Source organism: Poecilia reticulata, chromosome 18 (assembly GCF_904066995.2).
Source record: "Poecilia reticulata chromosome 18, P_reticulata-male-v2, whole genome shotgun sequence".
NCBI classification, from domain to species: Eukaryota; Metazoa; Chordata; class Actinopteri; order Cyprinodontiformes; family Poeciliidae; genus Poecilia; species Poecilia reticulata.
The window spans coordinates 6,914,577-6,929,448 of NC_088847.1; the positions used below are offsets into that span (position 1 = coordinate 6,914,577).

Here is a 14,872-nt window from a genome sequence, read left to right on the forward strand (position 1 = left end):
ACATGTAAACTCAGCAGCGCTTCGCTTTCACAGACGGTGGGGACTTTGTCCAACTTTTAGCGTCACTTGCATAGGCGTAGGAAGCGGGGGGACATGTCCCCCAACCCCCCAATATTGAAGAGAGTCACAATCGTCCCCCCCAATAATTTCACCTCAGTTGCGAAGAATTTTAAAATGCTTTTACAGCGCATTAGCAGAGCACTTAAATAAGCTAAATTATTTTATCAAGAGAGGAGCAGATCAGGCATAGGAGAGCCAGGTGGAGTTTCAGAGTGTGAAGATAGAAAAATTATATTAATTACATGAGACAATAAGAAAAGTGCTTGAGGAGAGGTTTAAAAATAAATTAGTGAAAATTTTTGCTACAAACTAAATAGAGTTGAGATGTATAATAATGTATACATCTGAAAATGAAGTTGTTTAAATTCTCATTCTGTATGATAAAAACATACTTTTTATATTTAGTTCACATTCTGATCCTGTAAATTACTGTAGTGTCTGTTGTAAATCCATGAATCCATGCAGGAACATCAGGCTGCAGAGAGTCAGAGGGAGGCAGATACAGAAACACATATCTGTAGATATTTTTAATTAAATGTTTGCAGCTAAAATGACAGGAGAATAAAAACATTTAGGCTTTTTGCCTCAGTGTTTTTTATGGCTCATGTTTGCTAAGTTACTGAATGCAGGGCTGGAAAGTGAGACTGAGTTAACAGTGAGGAGCTAAGGTGTCAGACATGAAAAGCATCATTTTTATTTATTTTGTAGATCAAACTGTTGCACTGATGTAGAGAGTTGTTCAAGAAGAACAAAACTTGTTTTTTAGATTTTATTTTTGTTGGTCAAACTGCTGTATTGAGTTTAAAACTGCCGAGTCCTATTTTATTATTTGTTTTTTACTTTGGTTTTGGAAAGAAGTAGAACCAGTTCAACTGCAAGTCAATTTATATCAGTGCATTTTGACCAATAATCAAACGTCTTTTGACCAATAAGATATATCTGAATCTGGTAGCTTGTCAGTGCTACCAGAGTATGTAGCTTGCTAGTTGTGAGGCAAATGCTAAAGTGAGTGTTCATCCTGGGATCCTGATTATTGGATTGTAAATAGTAATGTGTTAGAATACTTGTTACTGAAACAAGGGTCAGATTAGAGTAACGCATTACTGATGTGATGATGGCATAATTGTTTGACATTTCTGCTCAAAATATTTACTGATCTGTCAGGTTTCCGATATGCGTCGCCTCCAATGACAGACTCGTTCCTACGCCCTTGCCTAGAACACTCTAAAAGGCAATACCTATTCTTACTTAAATTAGGTTTGTATGCTTTACTCAAGTCTCACTAAATTGTTTATTCAACTCAAGTAATGTGAGCAATGTACATGTTTGGCCTGAGAAAAGTACAAGACTACGTTATTTTGAGTAAACTGGATTTGACTATTTTTGTCACTGGAGTGAATGCTTCAGCTCAGCGGTGCGCAGTAAAGTGCGGGAAGCTTCCACTGGAAGAAACAGAGCTTCTTTAAAGGTGAGTTATTCGTCTTCAGTATATTTTCATGTGCCATGTATGCCTTTACTACTCGCATATATGGTTACAGGTTAATTTTTCTTTGAAAAGATGACGCATAAAAGTCTTTGCAGGCTAATATGCTAATGTTAGCATTGGCTCATGGGTCTAACATTAGCTAAAACTGCCACGCTTTTTACTTGAGAGCCTTTAATGTTTTTGTCCATTGTTGTGGAAAAAAACTTACCAAGCGCTGTTCAGGTAAAATCACTCAATCAGGTTTATTTATGAATTATGCACAATACAGAGTAGGACAATCAATCATGAAGCAATTCTGGATGGAAAGCTCTGCCAGGCAGAAACAACACATAAGTCTTTTACACACATTAAAGTTAATTTTAAATTGACTTCTCTTATGTCTAGAAGAATGAATTTTTAAACTCTTAAACATCCTTTGGAGTCAAACAACTAAGAATGATCATAATTAAGCTACCCAATTTCATGTGTTTTCTAGAAAACCCAACAAAACAAAAAAAAAATTACATTAGTGAAGGTATAGATAAGTGTCCGTTCAAAACCCAACAAGAAAGCGCAGATTTTCCATCTGGAAAGCAGGTAAAGCGTAGAAGCAGGAACACTGATCGTCTGCTCAGGAGGGTTTGTTACCTCCTGTCATAAAAGTATAAATCTTCACTCTCTGCTTCGGTCACTCGGCAGTGGACCAGCAATAGTTCTTTGAGTGGAGAGCCTTTCAGAAACATCTAAACTAGCTGTTGCTCTGGACATTGTCCTCTTTGGTGTCAAAAGTTGAAGTACTTGATACTTGGTACAGCAGACCAGCGGAGGTTGTTAAAGCTCAGTCTCACACAGTTTTCAGTCCAAATGCCCAACAGGAGACTGACAGTTGTCCCCTGGAGGTGATGGAGGTCTTTTCTGTCTTCTTGATCCTCCAGATCTTCTCGATCGTTTTCATCGGCTGGTTTTGTAGGAGGGACATCATCTGGTCCATGGGAGGACAGATGGGAAGAGTTGAGGTCAGAGGTCAGCTGCACCGCGCGAGGCTCAGACAGAGAGAAAGAGAAAAAGCAAATAGAAATCAATTAGGGTTTGTTTTGTCATTTTCCTTGTTGTTTTCTATACATATATATTTATGAATCTTATTTTAACATTTTACGTGATTTTACGTTTAGTTATTTATTATCCATCCAGTATTATGGGTCCTGTTTGTGGAACAGTTTGTTATTTCCAATAAAGGTCTTTAGGATTCCAAAAAGGTTTGGTTCCCTCAATTTAGAAAACTCAAGGAATCACCTGCCTTATTTACCTTCCCTATGACTCGTGTTTAGTCAGAATGCTAGATTTGGGGTGGAGCCCTCCATGCATGGTCAGTAGTTTCCGAGTGTCTTAACATCGGTGGTCTTCATCTCCTCCTTTGGCCAGCTGATTATTCCTGCAGGGTCTCTGATTACTCTGGTGTAGGGCTGAAACGATTCCTCGAGTGATTCGAGTCCCTCAATTATTAAAATTCCTCGAGGAAAATTAACCTGCCTCGAAGCTTTGTTAATTTATGTTTTATCATTTAGCGCACCGTGTTTCAGCCGGAACATTATTTGCGTTGCGCGAAGCTCTGACTTCCGCCCCTGAGTTATTGACGGAAGCTACGTGTTAGCGGCATAACGTCCAATCTTCAAGTTCGGCCCGCGGGGATTTTACTGATTGGTGATAATTCCGGGTTTTCATCGTTTTTGTGGGACCAATAAACATCCTTAAAATGATGCCGGGAGTTCGGCAGCCTTTCTGCTCCGGAGCTGCTGGTTGAACGGCGGGAAGAAGCTGAGGAGGATTTATACAGGTGAGCGGAGAGACTGAACACGGAACACGGCGGGCGGCTAAGGGTTGATGCTTACAGGGTAAGAGCAGCTTTACGGACGAACCGCACAATAAACTTATATCATCCCGGTCTGAACAAACGGGAGGCGGAACATGGCTGGTAGATGAGTTTCTGAATGGAGGAGCTGTAAATATCCCGTATTGCTCCCCCGGTCTACAAAAAAGTAACTGGTAGGGAAGCACAAATGTGGAAAAAATAGACTGATGTTGATATCCGATAGTAACACTGGTGTTATGGAAGATTTACCAATATTTTATTTCATAATTATTTTTATCCATTACTCGATTAATCGTAAGAAAAATCTATAGATTACTCGATTACTAAAATAATCTTTTAGAACAGCCCTACTCTGGTGAGTAGCTGTTTATCGCACGGATCTTGTTCTTGCCATTAAGCTGGCTTCTCAGGACTTGCCTTATTCGTTGGAGGTACGAGGGGGTGCCCAAAAGTTTCCAGAATGACGCTGCTGCACGCGCAGTTTTTGTAGTACACGATTCTGCCGCTAGGTATTTGTTCAACCACGCCTTCTCAATCAGTGTGCCAAGCAGCGTTGATGTGGAAGGTTTCATCTACCCGCAGTGAATTTTCTTGTAAGAGCTGTTTTGTCCAGCAGTCGTTTTAGTAGTACATCTCCTTCCCTTCAAGGACAAGTACTATGAGCAGCGCGCGGCTGAAGCTTTGCTTCCTGCTCGGGAAAAAAGAATCGGAAACCGTTCCAGGAAGTTTTTTTGCTTCCGGAGCAGGAAGCAAAAAAAAAAAAAAGCGCATCTGTGAAGTTTTGCTTCCTGCTTCGGAAAAAAGCGGTTGATCATCAATTGACATTTCACCATTTTTAAAGCGGGTGAACCATGAGTAAACTTGAGCTTGACACATAGCGTCATCCTTGTAAGCGGTCTTTAACATTTGAACAGTTTCCGATGCTTTTTTCCTGAGCAGGAAGCAAAGCTTCAGCCACGCGAACTTCTCCATGAAGAAAAACGACGGCTGGACAAAACAGCTCTTACAACAAAATTCACTGCGGGTAGATGAAACCTTCCACATCAACGCTGCTTGGCACACTGATTGAGAAGGCGTGGTTGAACAAATACCTAAAGCAGTGTTTCTCAACATTTTTCAAGCCAGCGCCCCCCTAGCCTTTATCCAGGTCCCTCACCGCCCCCCACCAAAGAATTTGCAGGCTACTTTGCACTGACTATTATTTTATCATTAATATTACTATCACTATTGTAGATGTTTTGATTTTTATGCTTGTTTCTGTATTTATCATCAAAAATAATTTCCCAGAGAACAAAAAAGTCATGGGAATAGAAATTATTTTCACAAGCGTCTACGAAAAATGCAATGAACATTCAAGTTAAAATTTGTAGGCCTAACAGCAGCCAATCAGAGTGGGAAAAAAATTCTTATTTTGTGCCGTTTTCTAGTTGTTAAATCTTGCACAAAATGACCAGATAAAAGATGTACAGCAATGCCAGTTTAAACTTTGAACTATTTGCAAAACAACTGAGCTCTGCAACATTAAAACATGGATAGAACTGTAACTACATCAGTGTTTGTCAGTTTCTGGTGGTGCAGCTCTGTGCTGCCTTCAGGAGAATCTGACATCAGAGTATCAACCATAAAACTTCACCCACATGGCATTTATTGTGCAAACCAGAGCTTTCAGTGGAGAAACAAAAGTTCCAGGTCCTTTTAATGCCATACAAATATGAGACAGAAACATGGATTATATCTTTATATAGACTTGACTATTGATTTATAGATTAATAGTTTTACTGGACAGAAATTACAAAGAACAAATCTGGTTCTTAATCAAATCCTAATGAGTCAAATTGAAAGTGTCATGGAGTCGTCAGCCTCATGACATTAACACTGACATGAAAATTAATATTGAAGAAATAAATATATCAAAGCTAATTAAAAACATAAATAAGTGATCAGTTCTTTACTGTTATGGTATGTAAGATATATTTATTCTCAGTACTAGATGTGGTCTCAACAAACCCATGACATTTCAACAATATTTTACCTTTATCTGGAAATAGTGTCTGTTTATTCTTGCCATACAGTCCTCTGTATTAATTATTGCTCGAAAGGTCTTGCCATACCAGTTTATTCCTCTGTATTTACTTTAGTTTCTTAGTTTATTCTTGCATTTTGTTCTTCATTCATTTCCATTTAGTTTCCTTTGATTAGTATCGTCCTCTCTTGGTTTATTGCTATGTCCACTTTAGTTTTTTTCCTGTTGCTAGATTTATTTTATCATTTATTGACGCTCACCGTCAGTAATTTTCACTCATCACCTGCTGCGCCGTCTAATCGTCATGTGTTTCACATCATGTGTTGATTTTTTTCAATGTTCAGCGTCGGATTCTCTGTTTTTATGCCATAATTCACATCTAGTTCGTCCCTCCGTTTTATGTCCCGCTTCTCCTGTTTCAGAGTTTTGCGCAATGTGCACGTCTTTTTTTTAAGCCCCTAAAGTGCTCGGCGGTCGGGAAGCGTATCGATGCGGAAAAGCGATGCAGCACATATAGGCTATACTGCATTCTGATTATTGAAATTTAAAAGTGCTGTGTTGTTCTATCACACCAGTTTCATACCGGACCACTTACAGCTCTGGTGTTAAGGCTATAAAATAAACGCTCTCTATTGTGGTATCACCCATGGAGGGATTTCTTGATTTCTTTATTTAAATGGGTTCATTTTTCAGAGGGATACACAGCGAGGGTATCGTGATTTTAGCTAGCAGTAGCAGTAGAAGAAGGACGGAGCTGCGCCAAGAAGCTAACAGAAGCTACAAACACTGAATAGAAGAAGAGCTGCCATCAATACAGCTGCAGCCAAGCATGTTTTAATGTTACACAATACAGTTTTACCAAGTTGCTCAAAGTCTAAACTGGCATTGTTGTGCATTTAAGGTGTAAAGTTTACCTTCGACTAAACGCCCTAAAAGGCATCCCAGCGCCCCCCTTTTGAAAAAATGTCCGCCAGCGCCCCTGCCGTCTTCTGAACGCCCCCCTGGGGGGCGGTACCGCCCACGTTGAGAACCGCTAACCTAGAGGCAGAATCGTGTACTACGAAAACTGCGCGTGCAGCAGCATCATTCTGGAAACTTTTGGGTACCTCCTCATATTTGGCTGTGGCTCCTTTCCTTGTGACCTCATTCAGGTTGCCATTTGCTTGTGGTATTCCCAGGTACTTGTAACTGTCCTCAATGTCTGCTATTGTTCCTTCTGGGAGTGAGACCCCTTCTGTGTGGATGACGTTCCCTCCATCCGCCACAGTTCTCTAGTCCGAATGACATCCCAATGTCAGTGCTGTAGGTCCTGATGGTGCGGATCAGTGAGTCGATGTCTCGCTCGCTCTTGGCGTACAGCTTGATGCCATCCATGTAGAGGAGGAGACTTTTGGTGCCTGCATTCTTGAGTCAGTATCCGTGGCCAGTCTGGTTGAAGTTTGGAGCCATCCCGTTCTTCCAAACAGTGATGGTGCTCAGAGGGGCTTTCCTCCCTCATTGCTCCTTCCCACCTGCCTCACCCGGAGAGCCAGGCCGCCGCTGCTGGGACCTCTGTCCGTGGAGCGCCGGCTCCTTCGTCCAAAGAGGCGCAGGCGATTCTTCTTTGTGCCTGTGTCCTTGAGCTACAGGCGTGCCACCTGTAGCTCTGTATGTTCTTTTTTTTGCCACCATTCGGATCACAGAAACTTGGGTGGGCATCTGCCTGCGCCTGCTTACCAGCAGGTTTCTGGAGGTCCATATGGTGGCTAGGGTGAGCCACATCTCTATGAGGCCCTTTTTTATGTTTTCCGGTGGCTCACCCCGTGCAGCACTAGCTGCGTGTCGAGGACTTCCCTTGCTGGCAAGTATGGGAATTGCAAGGAGCCGGCCTTTGCCCACAGGTCCACAGCAGCGCTACACTCCCACAGAAGGTACCTCACCGACTCCGGGTCGGGGGCAGATGTCGCGGGAGTGCATGACGGCTCTGACTGGGAGGATCCCATGAGTCACCATCCTGGAGTCTGTTTGGAAGGACGGGATGGCTCGCGTTGATGATTTGGCTGAGGGGATTCAGACCTATGCAGAACAGCAGTGGGGGCAGAGAGTTTCCTGGAAAGAATTATGATTCTTTCCAGAGTTTTTGATTTCTGCCCCATTTGATTAACACTTGTGCAAGTGGTTTGCAGTTGCAGGTTTTTTAATTTATTTATTTTTTAATATATATACTGCAAACTGCACAATTGGTTTGCAGTTGCAGTTTTTTATCCATCCATCCATTTTCTTACACCCTTGTCCCTTCGTGGGGTTGAGAAGGGGTGCTGGTGCCCATCTCCAGCTAACGTTCCTGGCGAGAGGCGGGGTACACCCTGGACAGGTCGCCAGTCTGTCTCAGGGCAGTTTTTTTATTTATTTATTTATTTTATTTTTTTTAAATATATACTGCAAACCACTTGCACAATTGGTTAGCAGTTGCAGTTTTGTTTTGTTTTTTTATTTTATTTTTTTATTTATATATAATGCAAACTGCAAACCACTTGCACAAGTGTCCACTGCTGTTCTGCATCTGAACCCCCTCAGCCAAATCACCAACAAGACTGGCTACGGATACCGACTCAAGAATGGGGCCACCATTAATGTAACCCTAACACTCCTCTACATGGATGACATTAAGCTGTACGCCAAGAGCGAGCGAGAGATCGACTCACTAATACACACCACCAGGATCTACAGCACTGACATTGGGATGTCATTCGGACTAGAGAAGTGTGGTCGGATGGAGGGAAGGTCGTCCACACAGAAGGGGTCTCACTCCCAGAAGGAACAATAGCAGACATTGAGGACAGTTACAAGTACCTGGGAATACCACAAGCAAATGGCAACCTGAATGATGAGGTCACAAGGAAAGGAGTCACAGCCAAATACCTCCAACGAAAAAGGCAAGTCCTGAGAAGCCAGCTCAATGGCAAGAACAAGATCAGTGCAATAAACAGCTACGCCTTACCAGTAATCAGAGACCCTGCAGGAATAGCTAGTTGGCCAAAGGAGGAGATAAACACCACAGATGTTAAGACTCTGAAACTACTAACCATGCATGGAGGGCTCCACCCCAAATCCAGCATTCTGACTAAATGAGGAACAAGGAAGGTAAATAAGGCAGGTGATTCCTTGAGTTTTCTAAATTGAGGGAACCAAACCTTTTTGGAATCCTTTACTGTGGCGATTTAAAATAAAACCTATTGGGTGTATGTACAGTAAAAAGAGGAGTGGGCCCAAAACTGAACCTTGGGGAACCCAAGCAGAGCAACAAGGTCCCAGAATACCGAAATATTAAAACTGTACAATTCATGTCTAAGGTCAGAAATCAGCAACTTCCACCCAATATACAGAAAATGTTTTGTGACAGAGAGGGAAGTTATAATTTAAAAGGTGATGGACATTTTAAAAAACAATGTATTAGAACAACCATGCAGTTTTTCTTTATCGGTGCGTGGAGTAGATGTATAGAATGGATTGAATGATGAGTTCAAAAAAAATATAAACCAGCTTAAAAAACTGATTAAAAGGGAGCTTATTGCAAAATGTTCTATAAGATGACTGTTTTAAAGTCTGTAAATACTATTGATGATATAAATACTTTTAAAATAATGAGACATCTTTAAATGTCATGTAAAATGGAAACAAGTTGTCTCGTTTTGATGTTTTGACAGTTAATTGATTATAAATTGATAAGTATGAAAGGGGCAGGACATTATAAGATATTACATCTTCTGCTCCTTTTCAAATAGAAAATATAAAATTTGCATGTCACTTGGGCATAATTTGTTTTACCTCTTATTTGTCTAGTCTGTTTCATTCTATTTTATTTTTTTCTTTCTTGATTGTCTTTTCTGTCTGTTATAAATAAAAATAAATACATAAATAAATAATTAGCTGGCCAAAGGAGGAGATGAACACCACGGATGTTAAGACTCAGAACCTACTAACCATGCATGGAGGGTCCCACCCCAAATCCAGCACCCTGAGACTAGCCGCAAGGAAAGAGGCAGAGGACTAGTGAGTATGAGAGCCACTGTCCAGGATGAAACATCCAAGATCCATAAATACACCAAGGACAAGACCTCAACAGACGATGTGCTCAATAAATGTCTCAGACAATGGGGGAACAGAGGATGAGGTGCTGGAGGTACCATGATGGGAGGAGAAGCCCCTACATGGGATGTACCACCGACAAATAACTGAAGTGGCTGATATCAGGAAATCCTACCAATGGCTGGAAAAAGCTGGACTCAAGGACAGCAGAGACTCTCATCCTGGCTGCACAGGAACAGGCCCTAAACACCAGAGCAATAGAGGCTCAGATCTACCACACCAGACAAGACCCAAGGTGTAGGTTGTGCAAGGAGGCCCCTGAGACAGTCCAGCACATAACAGCAGGGTGCAAGATGCTGGCAGGGAAAGCATACATGGAATGACATAACCAAGTGGCGGGCATAGTGTACAGAAACATCTCCAGAATATGGACTGGAAGATCAAAGTGGGGAACACCCCCAAAGGTGGTGGAGAATAACCAAGCTAAGATCCTGTGGGACTTCCAGATCCAGACAGACAAGATGGTAATGACGAACCAACCGGACATTGTGGTGGTGGATAAACAACAGAGGAAAGCCGTTGTGGTGGATGTAGCAATACCAAGTGACTACAACATCAGGAAAAAGGAGCACGAGAAATTGCAGAAATACCAGGGCCTCAGAGAGGACCTGGAAAAGGCCTGGAAGGTGAAGACCACAGTACCATACCATCCCATACCAACTTTATTTATGAAGCACTTTATACACCAATAAATGGATTAAAAACAGAAGAAAACTGACCAGCAGTAGAAGGGTTAAGAACACGATAGAACCGAGCTGCAGTGCATGCTTTAGCTTTAGCACAGGACAGCCATTATCTCAAATAAAACAGGCATATGGTCTGAAAATAATGAGTCACCAATCACTAAATTACAAACTGGTAAAACATAAGATAAAACCAGATCAAGACTGTGACCATGCTCATGGATAGCACCAGTCAGACTGCACAAAATTAAAAGAATCGGTTACATTAAGAAATGACTGAGCCATAGGTGAAGTAGGACGACAGACATGAATATTAAAATCACCAACAATGAGAACTCTGTCATACCTTGGCATAATATCAGCCAGGAAATCAGAAAAGTCATTTATAAAGTTTTTGTTGTACTTCGGTGGCCGATAGACCGCCGCACACAGCACAGTGTGAGAGCTGCCAAGTTCAAATAGGGTGATCTCAAAGCTACTAAACGAGGCCAGAGGCAACTGTTTACAAGTAAAATTGCTTTTAAAAACAGTCACTATACCTCCACCGGACCCTGACATCCTTGGAGCATTAAAATAGCCGCAGTACCGCGGTACAAGTTCATTAAAAATGCTGGAGTCACCAAACCACTTGTCCATGATTCTGTTAATAAAACATCCAATCAATAAGAGGAAAAGAAATCCCTAATGACGAAAGTTTTATTTGTCAGCGACCTGGCATTTACCAAACTGATCCTGGCAGAAATCGGCGGGTCTACATCATCAGGTGGCATCCGGTGCTCCCGGCAAAGAGGCCGCAGGTTGCTAGGATTCACCCTGCGTCTACAGGGCCGAGGAGCGCAGGGACCTGTGGTAGTGCCTGTGGTCATCGGGGCCCTCGTGGCAGTCATCCCCAAACTGGAGCAGTGGCTAAAACAGATCCCAGGAACAGCATCAGACATCTCAGTCCAGAAATGTCAGGTTCTAGGCACAGCCAAGATACTGCGCAGAACCCTCAAGCTCCCAGGCCTCTGGTAGAGGACCCGAGTTCAGAGGATGAAAGAGTCCACCTGCGGAAGGGTGAGAAGGGAATTTATATAAATATGAATAAATATATATACACATTGTCTGAGTATCTCTAAGTAGGTTTGATTTTAACTAGCATTTCACCGAGCAGTAAACTACATTATTTTTTTCTTATGTGCACAACTATCAAACGTTTCCCAAATACAATGTGACCCCAACACTGAAACTGTGAGTTTCTGTAACAGTATATGTTGAGTAACTGAGGGAAATAACATAAACATACAATATTTAGGGCTCTCTAACAAGCACCATGATGTGCAGAAGTGCTCACATCCCATAACTATTTCTAGCATTTGCAATGCTGCAGCCACAAATTCCAAGATATTTTACAACAAAGATGATTACTTCAGATCAACACAAAGTGCTGCATAACTGTAAAGTGTAAGGAAAATAATTTGCAAACTTTCTACCTTTCTGATAACATTTTAAAACTTAGAAATCTGACTCGTTATCAAATTTCTGGGCCTCGTCAGAGAACTTAGGAACAGCACATTTAACAAGGCAAGTGATATCAGATCTGAACCTGTCCGAACAATATCAGATGATACATTGGATGCTCACAGAAAGGAACATTTTAAGTCTGCTTGTAAAGCGGGTCTTTCTGTTTTTTAATAGAATTCCTTTAACTCAAGAATTAAAGCCAGTTCTAGGAGTTAAGATAAATTGTGTTTTTTTTTTCTCATTTCTGCCTTTGCAATTATTCTGCTTAAACATCTCTTTCTGTAAATATTTCTGTCTTTGTTCTGTAGCCTATACTTGGTATCACAAAACATTAGGCAATATCAAGATCGAATAATGGTAATATTAGCCTAAATGCAGCCAGTGGCATGTGGGCTAGCATGTTGTCTTACATTGACTTCCCCCATTCAGTGTGCTAAACATGGTTAATAAATAAACAAAATAGCTAAAAAGCTTATTTTAGGAAAAAGCCTACTTTTAATGTGGGCAATAGTTACATTAGAAATGTTTGTGCTCTGCTTTTTGTTCACTTCGTGTCACTTGGTTACCAGTAAACACACTCATCTCTTAGCAACAGATTAGCAACAAAAAATTGTTATTGTTCAAAAAACATAGGATTTCTTCTGCTATCTCTCAGACATTTACTTTATGGAACTTTGTGGACCTTGGTTACCAGAAAACGCGATCATCTCTAAGCAACAGATTAACAGCGTAGCAACAAAAAATTCTTATTGATAAAAAAATATAATGTTTCTCCCGCTCTTTTGAAATACCACTTATTTTACACTAACAAGAATTGTGCAGTTGGGTCAATTTTGCAGAAAATTAATTTTCTTTTGTCATTAATGGCAAATAGGCTATATTAAACACACATTCAACACAAAACTAAAAATCTCTATTTACACTTCGTGGCAGTTCGTTACCAGAAAAAACCCCGCTTCTCTCTTAAAACCAAATAAATAACAAGTAGTTTATAAAACAAAAGCTCTTTTGAAATAACTTACCTGATTAGATACAAGACATTTACCGTTGGCAAATTACGCTAAAGTAAATATCTGAAGTTCACTTCGTGGCACTTGGTTACCAGTAAACACACTCATCTCTAAGCAACAGATCAGCGACAAAAAATTGTTGTTGTTCAAAAAACATAGGATTTCTTCTGCTATCTCTCAGTTTACTTTATGGAACTTTGTGGAACTTGGTTACCAGAAAACGCGATCATCTCTAAGCAACAGATTAACAGCGTAGCAACAAAACATTATTGATAAAAAAATATAATGTTTCTCCCGCTCTTTTGAAATACCACTTATTTTACACTAACAAGAATTGTGCAGTTGGTCAATTTTGCAGAAAAGTAATTTTTTTGTCATTAATGGCAAATAGGCTATATTAAACACACATTCAACACAAAAGTAAAAATCTCGATTTATACTTCGTGGCAGTTCGTTACCAGAAAAAACCCGCTTATCTCTTAAAATCAAATTAATAACAAGTAGTTTATAAAACAAAAGCTCTTTTGAAATAACGCTTACCTGATTAGATACAAGACATTTACCGTTGGCAAATTACGCTAAAGTAAATATCTGAAGTTCACTTCGTGGCACTTGGTTACCAGTAAACACACTCATCTCTAAGCAACAGATTAGCGACAAAAAATTGTTGTTGTTCAAAAAACATAGGATTTCTTCTGCTCTCTCTCAGACGTTTACTTTATGGAACTTTGTGGAACGTGGTTACCAGAAAACACACTCATCTCTTAGCAACAGATTAGCCTGGGAGAGCGGCGCGCGTGATCCGCACGGAGTTGCAAAGATCCAGAGATGCACGAGGCGCTGCGACACGCTGCGCATGCGGCGGCGTCAGCTTGTGCCGCTGCGTGTCCGCTTCAACGCGCACAATGAACCGAGCTCCTTGCTCATGATCAATTAAAACAAATTCAATAATTTCCATTGGCATGATTTATCACTTCTCTTTTTATTTCTCTTTCTTTCTACAAAAGCTTTCAGGTTGGTACTTTGGTCTCAGCTAAACCTTTTTTTGAAGGAAAATTTTATTTACAAAGACTTCAAAATTCATTTTATTTTTGTCATTTTGTTTATTCATTTTGGATATTTGAGATGCCTTCCAGTTTCAGTGATAAATGTCCATTATAATTTTAAGTTTACTGATCTTTCAGATTGTGTTCTTGGATTATAATTTTCCCATTAACATTTATTACTTAAAAATGGTCTAAAAACAACAATAATATTGTTTATCAAAAATCAAAATGTGTTATTGTGACAGGTCTACACACATATGATTTATAGTGTAGTTAGTTTATTGCCATGGATGGCATAGTTACTTTGAAAGAGTAATTTGATCACTCAATGAAAAATTCATCCATCAGCTAGAAAATGTGCATCTCTTTTCCCTCCATCGTCTACGTTTGTGTCGCTGGTGTTACATATGAAACGTATCTCTCCAAGGAAAAAGAAGAAAGCAACAATATGTGTTTTCTAAAAATAATCACAAATACTTAACTTGGATACGTAATTTTAATCTGATTATTGGATTGTAAATAGTTAGATTACGGGATGGATGGATCTTTAACGATTAGAGTAACACATTGATAACACCATTGTTTGACATTTTTGCTCAAGCTATTTACGGATCTTTCAAGTTTCCGACATGTGTCCCCCCCCAATGAAAAACTTGTTCCTACACCCTTGGTCACTTGGAAGGAAAGCTTAAAGAAAGGTAAGCTCCGTGGACGTGATGCTAGCAAAGCTAGCTGTACTGACTGATGTTGCATCTGCGATGAGAAAAAGTTGTCACTCATGCGCTGAATTATTGTGTGGAGGTGTTGACTGAGGTGTCGCATATATGGGACAACGCTGGTACCAAAGTCTGCATTGATATGACACATTCAGGAATGATCCGATTCTTCTGGATGGATCTTTACCGATTAAATTTATTTCAGCTCTAAGTATTTAATATCTAGGTGTTTTATGGGAATGTGGGTCTTTCAGATCAATTTGAGAAGCAATTTTGATAGGTAAAACTAAATTTTTTGTGTCACGTAGCGCGAGGTGCTGGTCTTGACTTGGTCTTCTTGGGTAGGTCGTCTTGACTACAATTCTGCT

The 14,872-nt window shown here is 40.4% G+C and overlaps 1 long non-coding RNA gene across 1 annotated transcript; it reads right to left on the reverse strand.

The window, feature by feature from the left end:
• Positions 1-1,769: 1,769 nt before the first annotated feature.
• Positions 1,770-13,276, reverse strand: LOC145548834 (uncharacterized). The gene is made up of 2 exons (XR_014084823.1): positions 12,755-13,276; positions 1,770-11,275 (listed from the first exon to the last, which is right to left on the reverse strand). It is a non-coding gene; the product is annotated as an uncharacterized LOC145548834 (long non-coding RNA).
• Positions 13,277-14,872: the final 1,596 nt, after the last annotated feature.